The sequence below is a fragment of the Symphalangus syndactylus genome, chromosome 1 (genome assembly GCF_028878055.3).
Source record: "Symphalangus syndactylus isolate Jambi chromosome 1, NHGRI_mSymSyn1-v2.1_pri, whole genome shotgun sequence".
In the NCBI taxonomy this organism is placed as follows: Eukaryota; Metazoa; Chordata; class Mammalia; order Primates; family Hylobatidae; genus Symphalangus; species Symphalangus syndactylus.
The window spans coordinates 128,343,872-128,360,764 of NC_072423.2; the positions used below are offsets into that span (position 1 = coordinate 128,343,872).

At 43.3% G+C, this 16,893-nt stretch overlaps 1 protein-coding gene across 2 annotated transcripts in view; it reads left to right on the forward strand.

Annotated features, from left to right (window-relative positions):
• The first annotated feature begins 5,581 nt into the window (after positions 1-5,581).
• DYNC1LI1 (dynein cytoplasmic 1 light intermediate chain 1) overlaps positions 5,582-16,893 on the forward strand; it is a 134,136-nt gene continuing 122,824 nt past the window's right edge. Inside the window, exon 1 of one of the 2 annotated variants that reach the window (XM_055284683.2) lies at positions 5,582-6,266. The gene's annotated coding sequence lies outside the window, so the exon portion shown is untranslated. The remainder of the gene's footprint in view (positions 6,267-16,893) is intronic. The other variant, XM_063612642.1, reaches the window with a different exon arrangement.

Sequence of the window (16,893 nt, forward strand, 5' to 3'; positions counted from 1 at the left end):
AGTCTCTCTGTCACGCAGGCTAGAGTGCAGTGGCACAATTTCAGCTCCCTGCAACCTCTGCCTCCTGGGTTCAAGCGATCCTCTTGCCTCAGCCTTCTGAGTAGCTGGGACTACAGGCATGCACCATCATGCCTGGCTAATTTTTGTATTTTTAATGGAGATGGGGTCTCACCATGTGCCCAGGCTGGTCTCGAATTTCTGACCTCAGGTGATCCACCTGCCTTGGCCTCCCAAAGTGCTGAGATTACAGGCATGAGCCACTATGCCCGGCCACATACTCTCTTGTATAGCCAATGCCATCACCTACCAAGGAAGGATGAGTGTCATTTTCCCAAGAAGACTTTTTGACTGCCAAAGACTGTACTACTAGCACTTTGGGAGGCCAAGGCAGGCGGATCACGAGGTCAAGAGATTGAGACCATGTTGGCCAACATGGCGAAACACTGTCTCTACTAAAAATATAAAAATTAGCTAGGCGTGGTGGCATGCACCTGTAGTCCCAACTACTCGGGAGGCTGAGGCAGCAGAATCGCTTGAACCTGGGAGGCAGAGGTTGCGGTGAGCCAAGATCACGCCACTGCACTCCAGCCTGGTGACAGAGCCAGACTCCATCTCAAAAAAAAGATTGTACTAACATCTTTCAAATCTTCTATTACACTTTGGGGACAATCTCTTGGCACAAATCCCCTTGCCACCACCCTAACTGTAATCTCCAAATTCTGCCTTTAAATATTATCAATATTGTATTTCCATTGATTTGTATATGTGTCCGATGCCTAGTAAGCACTACAATATCTGTAAGCATACAACTTTAAAATATAATTCCTCACTATATCAGGGGTGTTAGTCTTTACTTTTGTATGGCCTTTGATGGTTTCATACAGAGTTTGTACAATTATTTCTCTTTTTATCCTTAACATTCCTGTGATACAGATATTCATACCCATTTTATAGATAAGGAAACTGGGGCTTTTTTTGATTTCCAAAAAGTAAATCAGTAGATCAACTTGCTCAGCTAGTAAATTTTAGAACTAGAACTTGAAAAGAGTTGTTGGACTCTAGATATGACTCTTTCTAGGTCCCTGAGGGTTAAATCAAGGTGTTATTATTCCCATAATCAAGATTTAGATGGAAACTACAAATGGTTTTGCAACTGATTCATCACAGGAACACTCTGTTACCAAGAAGTACTACAAAGGTGCAAAAGCATAAATTTCTGCCCCTTTTGCCAAAGCAGTAACATACCCAGGGACATCAAGCCCCTGGCCCAGCTGTGCTTCTCTTTTACTGGCTGTTCAAATCAAGCTTCCAAGGGAAAGCTATTTGCTAACTTAAAGTGTGGTAGTAACCGTTGGACCCAAGTCTGGCAAATTTTGTTTGACCTGCCTTGGCCTCCCAAAGCCCTGGGATTATACGTATTTGTCAATGAAGTCATGCACTTGGGTAGTACACATGCACTGCAAATATTTATGTTGTCTAACTGAACTAGGGTCCCTTTACCTGGCACAGTAAGGCCAAATACCCACACCAAGTTTTGTGGTGGGAGAAAGGAGTGTTTATCTGTAGGGCACCAAGCAAGGAGAATTGGGCAGCTCATGCTTAAGATCCAACCTTCTTGATGGCTTGCAAGTAACGGTTTTTAAAGGTAGGTGGGGGCGAGTGTGGTGGCTCACACCTGTAATCTCAACACTTTGGGAGGCTGAGGTGTGAGGATCACTTGAGCCCAGGAGGTCGAGGCTGCAGTGAGCAGTATTCTTGCCATTTCATTCCAGTCTGGGTGACAGATCGAGAATCTGTCTCAAAAAAAAAAAAAAAAAAAAGTTCAGCCATAATTTATAAGGTTATAACTCATGGAAGGGATTTCCTTTGCCCTTGGCTCTACATTTTGTCCTTGTCCTGCTCTGCTCTGTATCACAGGGCTCACTCCTCTAGGCTGCTTCCCAGGCTCCCATTTCAGTGAAATTCAGTCAACAGCAGGCATCAGTGAGATATTACAGGGCAAGAGGAAGGGCAAGGTGTTTCTCCCTTTCCATGTCTGCCTCAGAAGTCTTTCTGGCAAAGGCTTTATCCCCAAACAGTCCCATGATGGTGCTGGCTTTGTTCAGTGACCCCAGCCCTTGGATGTCAGAAACATCTCTTCCATCCTTCCCTTTCTCCTGTAGCTGAGGGTGGTGGTGGTGTCCTTCTGTTGCTAAGGCCTGGGTTGCTTTACTCCTTTGCTTGGTTTCTCAGCTCTTCCATCCAATTCCTACTATTTGATTCCTTCTTTTTTAAATTTATTTTTAATTTTTTAATTTTTTTTTGAAATGGAGTCTCACTCTGTTGCCCAGGCTGGAGTACAGTGGCGCAATCTCTGCTCACTGCAACCTCTGCCTCCTGGGTTCAAGCAATTCTCTGCCTCAGCCTCCTGAGTAGCTAAGGTTACAGGCGCCCGCCACCACACCCGGCTAATTTTTGTATTTTTAGTAGAGACAGGGTTTCACCATCTTGGCCAGGCTGGTCTTGAACTCCTGACCTTGTGATCCACCTGCCTTGGCCTCCCAAAGTGCTGGGATTACAGGCGTGAGCCACTGCGTCCAGCTCAATTCCTTCTTTTTTTTTTTTTTAATTAAAAAAAAAAGTATTGGGTGTTTTTTAAATGCTTAGAGTGGTTTCTGTTTTCCTGGCTAGATCCTCACTGATATAACTCTTTGGCAACAGACTTAGAAAAAACATATTAACCCAGATAAGTCTCCTCTTTCATCCCAAGACTTCCTGAGAGAGCTTGCTTATTTCTTGTAGAGATATCTTACAATGTTTGGTGGCATTTGGGTCTGTGGTTTTATCATTTTTCTTTTCTTTTCTTTTGTTGCCTCACCTTCCCCGCCCCTTCCCCCTCCTTTTTTTTTTTTTTTGAAACAGGGTCTCGGTCTGTCACTCAGACTGAAGTGCAGTGGCTCCATCTCAGCTCATTGCAGCCTTGACTTCCCAGGCTCAAGTGATCCTCCCACTTCAGCCTCACACCTGACTTTTTTTTTTTTTTTTTGTATGTTTGGTAGAGGCGGGGTTTCACTATGTTGCCCATGCTGATCTCAAACTCCTAAGCTCAAACTATCAGCCTGCCTTTGGCCTCTCAAAGTACTGGGATTACAGGTGTGAGTCACAGCACCCTATATTTTGTATCTCTATGCAGGTACAAAATATTGTTGATAGGCTGGGAATGGTGGCTCATGCCTGTAATCCCAGCACTTTGGGAGGCTGAGGCGGGAGGATCACGAGGTCAGAAGTTCGAGACCAGCCTGGCCAACATGGTGAAACCCTGTCTCTACTAAAAATACAGAAATTAGCCGGGCGTGGTGGCGGGTGCCTGTAATCCCAGCTACTCTGGAGGTTGAGGCAGGAGAATTGCTTGAACCCGGAAGGTGGAGGTTGCAGTGAGCTGAGATCACTCCACTGCACTCCAGCCCGGGTGACAGAGCGAGACTCTGTCTCAAAAAAAAAAAAGAAAAAAAAAAAAAAAGGCAGGGTGCGGTGGCTCACACCTGTAATCCCAGCATGTTTGGAGGCTGAGGCTGGCGGATCACCTGAGGTCGGGAGTTCGAGACCAGCCTGGCCAGGATGGTGAAACCCCATCTCTACCAAAAATACAAAAATTAGCAGGATGTGGTGGCAGGTGCCTGTGATCTTAGCTACTCGGGAAGCTGAGGTAGGAGAATCGCTTGAACTCGGGAGGCAGAGGTTGCAGTGAGCTGAGATCGTGCCATTGCACTTCATCCTGGGCACCTGAGCAAGACTGCGTCTCAAAAAATACATATATTGTTAATAGAAGTATTATTAGTACAATGGGATTTTCACTATTTTATCTGTATTTTGTAATTCTGTGTCCAATTACCAATGAAGAGTGTTTTTCAATGATCTATTGGTGCCATCTCCTGTGGACATTTTAAATTTATTTGTGAAAAAAATTTATATTTTAGATATACTTTTATTACTCTTTAAAACGTAAATCCAATAAATTATTTCAACTATAAGTATGGGGAATTTGAGGAATACTGTTTTTATCATCATCATCATTATGAGATATTTCAAAACACTGAAAAGTACAGAATATAATATGACAAGTCTATTTACCACCCAGATTGAACAAAGCTCAATGTTTGCCACATTTACTTGGGATATTTTATTGAGAAATATGCAGGTTAGTCCAGGTGCGGTGGCTCACACCTGTAATTCCATTACTCATCAGTCTGTAACTGCCTTTTTTTTTTTTTTTTGAGACAGGATCTCTCTCTGCCACTCATCCTAGAGTGCAGTGGCGTGGTCATGGCTCACTGCAGCCTCGATCTCCCAGGCCCAAGCATCCTCCCACCTCAGCCTCCTGAGTAGCTGGGATTACATGCATGTGCCACCGTGTCCAGCTTATTTTTGAATTTTTTGTGCTGACGAGGTTTTGCCATGCTTCCCAGGCTGGTTTCGAATTCCTAACCTCAAGTGATCCGCCCACTTCAGCCTCCCAAAATGCTGGGATTAGGGGCTTGAGCCACTGCTCCCAACCCCTTTACTTTTTTTTTGAGACGGAATCTTGCTTTGTTGCCCAGGCTGGAGTGCAGTGGGCCAATCTCGGTTCACTGCAACCTCCTTCTCACAGGTTCAAGCGATTCTTCTGCCTCAGCCTCCCAAGCAGCTGGGATTACAGGCATGTGCCACCATGCCCAGCTAATTTTTTTTTTTTTTTTTTTTTTGTATTTTTAGTGGAGATGGGGTTTCACCATGTTGGCCAGGCTGGTCTCGAACTTCTGACCTCAAATGACCCACCCACCTCAACCTCCCAAAGTGCTGGGATTGCAGGCAAGCGCCACAGGGCCCAGTCTCCTTTACTTCTTTTTTTTTGAGACAGAGTCTCACACTGTTGCCCAGGCTGGAGTGCAGTGGCGTGATCTTGGCTCATTGCAACCTTGGCCTGCCAGGCTCAAGCGATTCTCCTGCCTCAGCATCCTGAGTAGCTGGGATTACAGGCACATGCCACTACCGCCCAGCTAATTTTTGTATTTTTAGTAGAGATGGTGTTTCCCCATGTTGGCCAGGCTTGTCTTGAACTGCTGATCTCAAATGATCCACCCGCCTTGGCCTCTCAAAGTGCTGGTATTACAGGCGCGAGCCACCACACCCCGCCCCTTTACTTCTTTAATCATGGTTTCCTTTAGTTTGTTCCAACATATCTGTAACAAGTATTATACTTTGAAGGACTTGTTTGTTAAATCTGAAGTCTGGTTGTTCTCACATGCAGTATCTGTTGCCTGTATTTTTTGTTTGTTGTTTGTTTTCTAGAGTGAATCACACTTTCTTGTTTCTTTGTATGTTCTATAATTGTTTCTGTCAGAAACATTTTAGTAATACAGAGAGGTGAAGCTGGCTGGGCTTCTGGGTTGAGTGGGGACTTGGAGAACTTTTCTGTCCAGCTAAAGGATTGTAAATGCACCAATCAGCACTCTGGGTCTAGCTAAAGGTTTGTAAACGCACCAATCAGCACTCTGTCAAAGCAGACCAATCAGCACTCTGTAAAATGGACCAATCAGCTCTCTGTAAAGTGGACCAATCAGCAGGATGTGGGTGGGGCCAAATCAGGGAATAAAAGCAGGCCACCTGAGCCAGAAGTGGCAACCGGCTCTCCACTTGTATGATGCGGAAGCGTTGTTGTTTTGCTGTTTGCAATAAATCTTGCTGCTGTTCACTCATTGGGTCTGCACTACGTGTATGAGCTGTAACACTCACCATGAAGGTCTGCAGCTTCACTCCTGAAGCTAGCGAGACCACAAACCCCCCGGGAGGAAGGAGCAACTCCAGACGCGCTATCTTTAAAAGCTTTAACACGGCGAAGGTCTGCAGTTTCACTCCTGAAGTCAGTGAGACCAGGAAGTCACTGGGAGGAACGAACGACGTGCCACCTGTGAGAGCTGTAACACTCATGGCGAAGGTCTACAATTTCACTCCTGAAGTCAGTGAGACCAGGAACACACTGGGAGGAACGAACAACTCCCGAAGTGTCACCTGTGAGAGCTGTAACAGTCAGGGTGAAAGTCTAAAGCTTCACTCCTGAAGTCAGCAAGACCACAAACTCACCAGAAGGAAGAAACTCCGGACACATCTGAACATCTGAAGGAACAAACTCCAGACACACCATCTTTAAGAACAGTAACACTCACCGCGAAGATCTGCAGCTTCATTCTTGAAGTCAGCGAGACCAAGAACCCACAGGAAGGAATCAATTCCGGACACAATACATTGTAGTAAGTCTGTATACTGTCCCCTTCCTCTGTTTATTTAGTGACTGGCTAAATTATTTTAGTGTAGTCTGTTCTCCTTGCCTCCCCTCACTGTGTCAAGCTTCTCAGGGGAAAAGACTGCTGCTTCTCAAGGGAAAAAGCTGTGTGTCCACTGTCACCCCAGGATGACAGTGGTTTTAGCTACTTTCTTCGTTCCATTCCCTTATTCTGGGAGTTCAGATATGTTTTCTTACTAAAACATGAGACAATACTTTTTAAAAATTGTGCTAAAGAATATGAAATAACTATTGGCTTTAATATTCACGTTCTATATTTAATATTTTTACACCAAATCCTCTGCTGACGTTTGTAGACGCACACTTTTTTTTTTTTTTTTTTGGGACGGAGTCTTGCTCTGTTGCCCCGGTTGGAGTGCAGTGGCGTGATCTTGTCTCACTGCAACCTCAGCCTCTTGGGTTCAAGCGATTCTGCCTTAGCCTTCCGAGTAGCTGGGATTACAGGAGCCTGCCAGCATGCCTAATTTTTGTATTTTTTAGTAGAGATGGGATTTCACCGTGTTGGCCAGGCTGGTCTCGAACTCCTGACCACGTGATCCACCCGCCTCAGCCTTCCAAAGTGCTGAGATTGCAAGGGTGAGACGCCGTGCCTGGCCACCTTTTAAAAAAAAAGAAAAAAAAATTTTTGGCTGGACGTGGTGGTTCATGCTTGTAATCCCAGCACTTTGGAAGGCCAACGCAGGCGGATCACTTGAGGTCAGGAGTTGGAGACCAGCCTGGCCAACATGGTGAAACCCCATCTCTACTTAAAATACAAAAAAAAAAAAGCCGGGTATGGTGGTGTGTGCCTGTAGTCTCAGCAACACAAGAAGCTGAGGTGGGAGAGTTGCTTGAATCCAGGAGGTGGAGGTTACAGTGAGCCGAGATTATGCCACTGCACTCCAGCCTAGGTGACAGAGTGACCCTGTCTCGGAAACACAAACAAAACCAAAAAACTTTTTATTTTTATATAATTTCAGACTTAGAAAAAAGTTCAGAGAAGTCTCATATACCTTTCAACCATTTTCATCTAATGCTACCTTCTTATATAACCATAGTACAGTCATTAAAGCCAGGAAATTAATCTTGGTATAACCCAGGCATACATTGTATTATTGTACTTTGCTTTATTGTGCTTTGCGAATTTTTTTTTTTTTTTTTTTTTACAAATTGAAAGTTTCTGGCATCCCTGCATCACACAGGTCTATCAGCACCATTTTTCCAATAGCATGTACTCACTTTATGTCACGGTGTCACATTTTGGTAATTCTCACAATATTTCAAACGTTAGTATTATTATATCTGTTATAGTGATCTGTATTTAGTGATGTTTGATGTTACTATGTAATTGTTTTGGGGTGCCATGGACTGTGCCCACATAGGACAGCAAGGTTATTGATCAATATGTGTGTTCTGACTGCATCATGGATTGGCCATTCCCGTATATCAGGGTTCCCCAACACCTGGGTCACAGACCAGTACCAGTCCATGGCCTGTTAGGAACCGGGCTGCACAGCAGGAGGTGAGAGGCGGGCGAGCCAGCAAAGCTTCATCTGTGTTGTATGTACAGCCACTTCCCATTGCTCAAATTACGTCCTGAGCTCCGCCTCCTGTCAGATCAGCAGCGGCGTTAGATTTTCATAGGTGTGTGAACCCTATTGTGAACTGCACATGTGAGGGATCTGCACATGCCTGATGATCTGTCACTGTCTCTCATCACTCCCAGATGGGACTATCTAGCTGCAGGAAAGCAAGCTCAGGGCTCCCACTGATTGTGTACTATGGTGAGTTGTAAAAATATTTCATTACCTATTACGATGTAATTATAGAAATAATGTACACAATAAATGTAATGTGCTTTAATCATCCCAAAACTACTTCCCCATCCCCCAGTCCATGGAAAAATTGTCTCCATGAAACTGGTCCCTGGTGACAAAAAGGTGGGGACTGCTGTTCTCTCTCCCTCTTTTTGGACTTTCCTATCCCCTGAGACACAGCAATATTAAAATTAGGCCAATTAATAACTCTGCAATGGACTCTGAGTGCTCAAGTGAAAGGAAGAGTCCCACATCTCTCACTTTAAACCAAAAGTTAGAACTTTCAGTACAATTTTGAACATAAACAGTGAGAGTGATTAAGCTTAGTGAGGAAGGCATGCTGAAGGCCAAGAGAGGCTGAAAGCCAGGCCTCTTGCTCCCAACAGTCAGCCAAGTTGTGATTGCAAAGGAAAAGTTCTTCAAAGAAATTAAAAGTAGTACTCCAGGCCAAGCACGGTGGCGCACACCAGTAATCTCAGTGCTTTGGGAGGCCTAGGCAGGGGGATCACTTAAGCCCAGGAGTTCAAGACTAGCTTGGGCAACATAATGAGATCTTATCTCTACAAAAAATAGAAAATAAAAATTAGCCAGATGTGGTGGCATGAGCCTGTAGTCCCAGGTACTCAGGAGGCTGAGGCAGGAGGATCGCTTGAGTCCAGAAGTTCGAGGTTGCAGTTAGCTATGATCACACCATTGCACATCAGCCTGGGCAACAGAGTGAGATTGTCTCAAAAATAATAACAAATAAATAAAAGTGCTACTTCAGTGAACACACAAATGCTAAAAAAGTAAAATAGCCTTATTGCTGATACGTAGTAAGTTTGAGTGGTCTGGGTAGATCAGTCCAGTCACAATATTCGCTTAAGCCAAAGCCTAATCAAGGGCAAGGCTCTAACTGTCTTCAATTCTATGAAGACTGAGAAAGGTGAGGAAGATTGAGGAAGAAGTTTGAAGCTAGCACAGGTGGATTCATGAGGTAAAGGAAAGAAGCCATCTCCATAACATAAAAGTGCAAGGTGAAGCAGCATGTACTTTTGTAGAAACTACAGCAAGTTACCCAGATCTAAGATCATTGGTGAAGATGGCTACACTAAACAACAAATATCCAATGTAGATGAAGCAGTTTTATATTGGAACAAGATGCCATCTAGGACTTTTATAGCTAGAGAGGAGAAGTCAATGTCTGGCTTCAAAGCTTCAAAGGACAGGTTGACTCGCTTGTTAGGGGTTGATGCAGCTGGCGATCTTAAGTTGAAGCCAATGGTCATTTACTATTCTGAAAATCCTAAGCCCCTTAAGAATTGTGTTAAATCTACTGTGTCTGTACTTTACAAATGGAACAACAAAGCCTAGATGACAGCACATCTGTTTACACATTTGGTTTACTGAATATTTTAAGCCCACTGTTGAGACCTATTGCTCAGACAAAAGATTCTTTTCAAAATATTACTGCTCATTGACAGTGCACCTTGTCATCCAAGAGCTCGGATGGAGATGTACAAGGAGATGAATGTTGTTTTCATACCTGCTAACACAACATTCAGTCTACAGCCCATGGATCAGGGAGTAATTTCAACTTTCAAGTCTTATTTAAAGAATAAATTTTGTAAGGCTATAGCTGCCATAAATAGTGATTCCCCTGAAGGATTCGGGCAAAGTAAATTGAAACCCTTCTGGAAAAGATTCACCATTCTAGATGCCATTAAAGAACATTCGTGATTCATGGAAGGAGGTCAGAATCTCAGGATTCATAGGAGTTTGGGAGAAGTTGATTCCAACCCTCATGGAAGGCATTGAGGAGTTCAAGACTTCAGTGAGAAGTCTGCAGATGTGGTAGAAAATAGCAAGATAACTAGAATTAGAAGTAGAGCCTGAACATGTGACTGAATTGCTGCAACCTCATGATAAAACTTGGATAGGAGATGTTTCTTACGGAAGAGTGAAGAAAGTGGTTTCTTGGCCAGGCATGGTGGCTCATGCCTGTAACCCCAGCACTTTGGGAGGCCAAGGCGGGCAGGTCACTTGATGTCAGGAGTTTGAGACTAGCCTGGCCAACATGGCGAAAACCCACCTCTACTAAAAATACAAAAATTAGCCCAGCATGGTGGTGGGCGCCTGTAATCCCAGCTACTTAGGAGGCTGAGGCAGGAGAATTGCCTGAGCCCACGAGGTGGAGGTTGCAGTGAGCCGAGATTGCGCCACTGCATTCCAGCCTGGGTGACAGAGCAAGACTAGGTCTTGAGAAGAAAAAAAAAAAAAGAACATGGTTTCTTGAGACAAAGTCTACTCCTGGTGAAGATGCTGTGAACATTGTTTGCTTTGTTTTGTTTTGAGATGGAGTCTTGCTCTGTTGCCCAGGCTGGAGTGCAGTGGTGTGATCTCAACTCACTGTAATCTCCGCCTCCCAGGTTCAAGCGATTCTCTTGCCTCAGCCTCCTGAGTAGCTGGGACTACAGGCATATGCCACCATGTCTGGCTAATTTTTGTATTTTTTGTAGAGACAGGGTTTCACAGTGTTGCCCAGGCTAGTCTTGAACTCCTGAGCTCAAGCAATCTGCTTGCCTCAGCTTCCCCAAAGTGCTGGGATTACAGATATGAGCCACTGTAACCCGGCCAGTGATTGTTGAAATGACAACAAATAATTTAGAATATTACATACATTTAGTTAATAAAGAAGTGGCAGAGTTTGACTCCAATACTGAAAGAAGTTCTACTGTGGGGTAAAATGCTATCAAACAGTATCGTATGCTGCAGAGAAATGTTTCACGAAAGGAAGAGCCCATTGGTGTGACAAACTTCATTGTTGTCTTACCTTAAAAACTGCCACAGCCTTTCCAACCCTCAGTAAAAACCACCCTGATCAGTAAGCAGCCATCCACATGCAGGCAAGACCCTCTAACAGCAAAAAAAAAATACACATTTGTTGAAGGCTCAAGTGATTATTAGCATTTTTTAGCAATAAAGTATTTTTTTTTTCTTGAGACAGAGTTTCGCTGGTCACCCAGGCTGGAGTGCAGTGGCATGCTCACTATTGCAGTCTTAACAGACTTAAAGTATAGTATAAACATAATTTTTATATGCTCTGGGGGACCAAAAAATTTATGTGGTTTGGTTTATTGAAATACTTTATTGCAGTGATCTGGACCAAACCTGCAATATCTCCAAGGTGTGCCTGTACTATTATCTAAAGCATAGAACTTATTCAAATTTCGGCAGTGTTTCCAATGATGTCCTTTTTCTGTTCCAGGATTTCACATTCACATAGCATTTAGTTATTATTTCTTTTTAGTCTTTTTTTTTTTTTTTTTTTTTTGCGACAGTGCCTCACTCTGTCGCCCAAGCTGGAGTGCACTGGCATGATCGTGACTCACTGCTGCCTCTACCCCCGGACTCAAGTGATCCACTCACCTCAGCCTCCTAAAAAAAAAAAATGAGGTGAGTGTGGTGGTGTGTGCTTATAGTCCTCCCAAGTAGCTGGCTCTATAAGCACACACCACCATACTCATCTCATTTTTTTGTTTTTTGTTTTTTTTTGTAGAGAGGAGGTCTCACTTTGTTGTCCAGGCTTCTCCTTAGTCTTTTGTTGCTGTTATTTTAGAGTTAGGGTCTTACTCTGTTACCCAGACTGAAGTGCAGTCACACAATCATAGCTTACTGCAGCCTTGACTTCCTGGGCTCAAGTGATTCTCCTGCCTCATCCTCCCTAGTAGCTAGGATTACAGGCATTTGCCACCATGCTGAGCTAATTTTTTCAAACCTTTTTTTTTTGAGAGACAGAGTCTTGCCATACTGCCCAGGCTCTGAGTCTCTTCTAACGTCCTCAGTCTTTCTTTATCTTCCGATGATCTTGATAGTTTTTGGAGACTACTGTTCAGTTTGGAGAAATTTGGAGAAGACCCCTCAATTTGGATTTGTTTGATGTTTTCTCATGGTTAGAATAAAGTTATGCATTTTGGAAAAGGATATTACAGAAATATAGCCATGCATTGCTTAAGGACAGGGATACCTACTGAGAAATGTGTCATTAGGTGATTTCATCATTGTGTGAACATCATAGAGTGTATTTACACAAACTCGGATAGTATATCCTACTACACACCTAGGCTATGGTGCAGCCAATTGCTCCCAGGCTACAAACCTGAACAGCATGTTACTTTACTGAATACTGTAGGCAATTGTAATACAATGGTAAATACTTGTGTACCTAAACATAGAAAGGACATGGTAAATGATAGTATAAAAGATAAAAAATGGTACACCCTTATAGGGCACTTGCCATGAATGGAGTTCGCAGGGCTTGAAGTTACTCCGAGTGAGTCAGTGAGTGAGTGGTGAGTTAATGTGAAAGCCCACGACATTGCTGTACACTTCTGTAGACTTTATAAGCACTGTACACTTAAACCACACTACATTTATAGAAAACAAATTTTTCTCTTTATTATTTATATATTTATTTATTTAGAGACAGAGTTTCGCTCTTGTTGCCCAGGCTGGAATGCAGTGGCACGATCTCAGCTCACTGAAACCTCCGCCTCCTGGGTTCAAATGATTCTCCTGCCTCAGGATCCCGAGTAGCTGGGATTACAGGCACATGCCACCACGCCTGGCTAATTTTTGTATTTTTAGTAGAGATGAGATTTCACCATGTTGGCCAGGCTGGTCTCAAACTCCTGACCTCAGGTGATCTGCCTGCCTCAGCCTCCGAAAGTGAAACGATTACAGGCGTGAGCCACCACACCCGGCATTATTTATTAATTTTTTAATTAAAAAAAAGAGACAGGGTCTCACTATGTTGCCCAAGCTAGTCTTGAACTCCTGGGCTCAAGCGATCTTCCCACCTTGGCCTCCCAAATTGCTGAGATTACAGGTGTGAGCCACTGCACCTGGCCAGAAAACCATTTATCTTCAATGATAAATTAACCTTAGTTAACCCTATAATAACAATGCCTGGCTGGGTGCAGTGGCTCACGCCTGTAATCCTAGCACTTTGGAAGGCCAAGGCAGGTGGATCACCTGAGGTCAGGAGTTGGAGACCAGCCTGGCCAACATGGCGAAACCTTGTCTCTAATAAAAATACAAAAATTAGCTAGGCATGGTGGCGATGCCTGTAGTCCCAGCTACTTGGGAGGCTGAGGCAGGATAGTTGCTTGAACCTGGGGGGTGGAGGTTGCAGTGAGCTGAGATCGTGTCACTTCACTCCGGCCTGGGAAAAGGAGGAAGACTGTCTCAAAACAAACAAACAAACAAACAAAAACAATGCCTTCCTCTGGAATACCTGCTGAGGAACCTTCCTCAGGCTGTTTTACAGTTAACTTTTTTAATAATAAGTAGAAGGAGTACACTCTAATGATAAAAGTACAGCATAGTAAATACATAAACTAGTAACATGATTTTTAAATATCATTACCAAGTATTATGTGCCGTACATAATTGTATGTGTTATACTTTATTTCTGCACAAGAAATGAACTTTTTTTTTTTCTTTTGGAGATGGAGTTTTGCACTTGTCACCCAAGCTGGAGTGCAATGGCACGAACTTGGCTTACTGCAACCTCTGCCTCCTGGGTTCAAACAATTCTCCTGCCTCAGCCTCCAAAGTAGCTGGGATTACAGGCGTGCATCACCACTCCTGGCTAATTTTTGTTTTATTAGCAGTGACAGGGTTTCACTATGTTGGCCAGGCTGGTCTCGAACTCCTGGCCTCAGGTGATCCGCCTGCCTTGGCCTCCCAAAATGGTGGGATTACAGGCGTGAGCTACCGGGCCTGGCCAGAACCCTCTATTGACATGTGTCTGCACAGTTATCATGCAAAGGAAGACAAGTTACATGTAAAAAAATGGTGGTTGTAATATTCTTTGAAATAGCAAAAAATCGGAAAATATCTCACATGATCATTGTGGAAGATTGGCTAAATAAATGAAGACAACTCCATACCATGGAATACTAGCTACCATTAAGGAAAAGGTAGAGAAAACAATTTAAAAAGGGAAAATATATATGAAAAGCAATGGTTTTCAAAACATCGACTGTCAAGTTATAAAGGACAGTGATCCTTGTGGACATGCATTTTACATATGTATTGAATATCTTTGTGCCTTTGCTTGTACATGCTTAACTTGAAAACATACATTTACCATTGACCACTAGGTGGTACCATATCATAAATTATTCTACAGCCAGGTAGGCATTTTTAAACAGGTTTCTTTTTTTGAAAGTGTCTGATAATGTCTCTCTCAAAACTGTCAGGTTTAAACCTTGTGGGTCCAGTTCCAATATGAATGTAAATAACTTAGCTGAAATACATACATAAGTAACCACATAGTGAGACTGACTGGGGTCTGTGTTCCTCCACTCAATCTGTATTTGTTGTGTCTGTGATGGATTAGCCACTATCTTTCTGATATATCTCAGAGAAGAAATATCTCTTCTCTGACTTACTTCTGTCTGGGCTGCCAGATATCCCTATGCATACCATGTCTTGTTTCTCCTCCTCAGTCCAGCTGGTTTAGTCTGAGAACTTTACTGACTGTGGGTACACCTTCCACCTTTGCCCTTTCATTTATCAATAAAACCAAAGAAAGAACAATAGTCCTTTTCCTTAGGGTGGTACAAGGAGGCCAAGGCCTCACTATTTATAGCAAATAATGCAAATGGAAATAAACCTAGGTATTTTGTCCTGCAGGTAACTTTGTTTTGGATCTTTGCTACTGTTTAACTTCCTTTGGTGACTAGCCATATTTCATTAACCTTGCAAGCAGTTGGACCTTGCTCAATTGCAGGAAATGCTGGGAAATCCCACTCAGCTGTCCCTACATCTTGTCCCAAAGCACTTGTAGACTGGCAAGGCTTGTTATCTGACTTCCTGTCATGGTAGTTTGCTTTATTTCATGTCCCTTATATTTTATTTCATTTTATTATTTTTTTGAGACAGGGCCTCACTCTGTTGCCCAGGCTGGAGTGCAATGGCATGCTCACAGCTCACTGCAGCCTCAACCTTCCAGGCTCAAGCCATCCTCCCACTTCAGCTTCCCTAGTAGATAGGATTACAGGAATGCACCTCCACGTCCAGCTAATTTTTGTTTGTTTTTGTAGAGACAGGGTTTCACCATGTTGCCATGTTGCCCAGGCTGGTCTCAAACTCTTGGACTCAAGCGATCTGCCTGCTTTGGCCTCCCAAAGTGCTGAGATTACAGGCATGAGCCACTGCGCCTGGCCATATTTCATTTTTTAATTGACTGATAATAACTGTATATATTTATGGGGTAAACTGTGATGTTATGATACATGAATACATTGTAGAATGATTAAATCAGGCTAATTAACATATCCATCACCTCACATACTTATTTCTTTGTGATAAGAACACTGAAAATCTCCTCACTGAGCAATTTTGAAAGATACAATCCACTATTATTAACTATAGTCACTATGCTGTGGGGTAGCTCACTAGAACTTATTCTTCTTGCCAAACTGAAACTTTGTGCCCTTCAATTAACAGTTCTTCTTTCCCCCTCCACTCCCTCCCCTCAGCCCCTGGTAATCACCATTCGACTTTCTACTTCTATTAGCTCCACATACAAGTGAGATCATGGGGTATTTGTTTTTCTGTTTCTGGCTTAGTGCAATTAGCATAATGTCCTCCAGGTTCATCCAAGTTGCCACAAATGACAAAATTTTCTTTTTTTTTTTTTTTTTTTTGAGACGGAGTCTCGCTCTGTCACCCCAGGCTGGAGTGCAGTGGTGCAATCTCGGCTCACTGCAAGCTCCGCCTCCCAGGTTCACACCATTCTCCTGCCTCAGCCTACAGGCACCTGCCACCGTGCCGACCTAATTTTTTTGTGTATTTTTTAGTAGAGACAGGGTTTCACCGTGTTAGCCAGGATGGTCTCGATCTCCTGACCTCATGATCCACCTGCCTCGGCCTCCCAAAGTGGTGGGATTACAGGCATGAGTCACCGCGCCCAGCCTATTTAACTCTTTTGAGAGAAAACAGAAGGTGAGAAACCAACGAGGTGCACAAAGATACTTAGTGTTAATCTGCTTTTGGTTTGTGAGATTATCAACAAATCTTGGCAGGGCAAGGTGGCTCACACCTGTAATCCCAGCACTTTGGGAAGCTGAGGCAGATGGATCACTTCAGGTCAGGAGTTCAAGACCAGCCTGGCCAACATGATGAAACCCTGTCTCTGCTAAAAATAGAAAAATTAGCTGGGTGTGGTGGTGTGCACCTGTAATCCCAGCTACTTGGAGGCTGAGGCACGAGAATTGCTTGAACCACGGAGGAGGAGGTTGCAGTGAGCCGAGATTGCGCCACTGCACTCCAGCCTGGAGGACAAAAGCAAGACTCCATCTCAAAACAAAACAAAACGAATCTTGTTCTCTGATCATAAACCTCAGATTTATCTGTAGATAGTAATTTGCATACACACTGCAGAAACTATATAAGCCTCTGACTTTATTCACAATTTGGCAAATAAAAGACAGTGGTTGAAGTTAGCTATGTGGAGAAGTCACCACAAGACTGTCACCCTGACTCCAAGTCAGAAGGAGCCTGGCTAATGGATAAAATTAGAAAATGAAAAGCAATAGGTCAATAGAAAGAGTCACAGCCCATGGAGAAATAAATTTTAATAGGCAGTAATACAATTGAATTCCTTCTCTCTCTGGAATAAGCCAATTTTACATCGGCTTGTAAATTCATTTCAGCATTACTGACTGCTTATATATCTTGTTCTCTGATCATAAACCTCAGATTCATCTGTAGATAGTAATTTATATA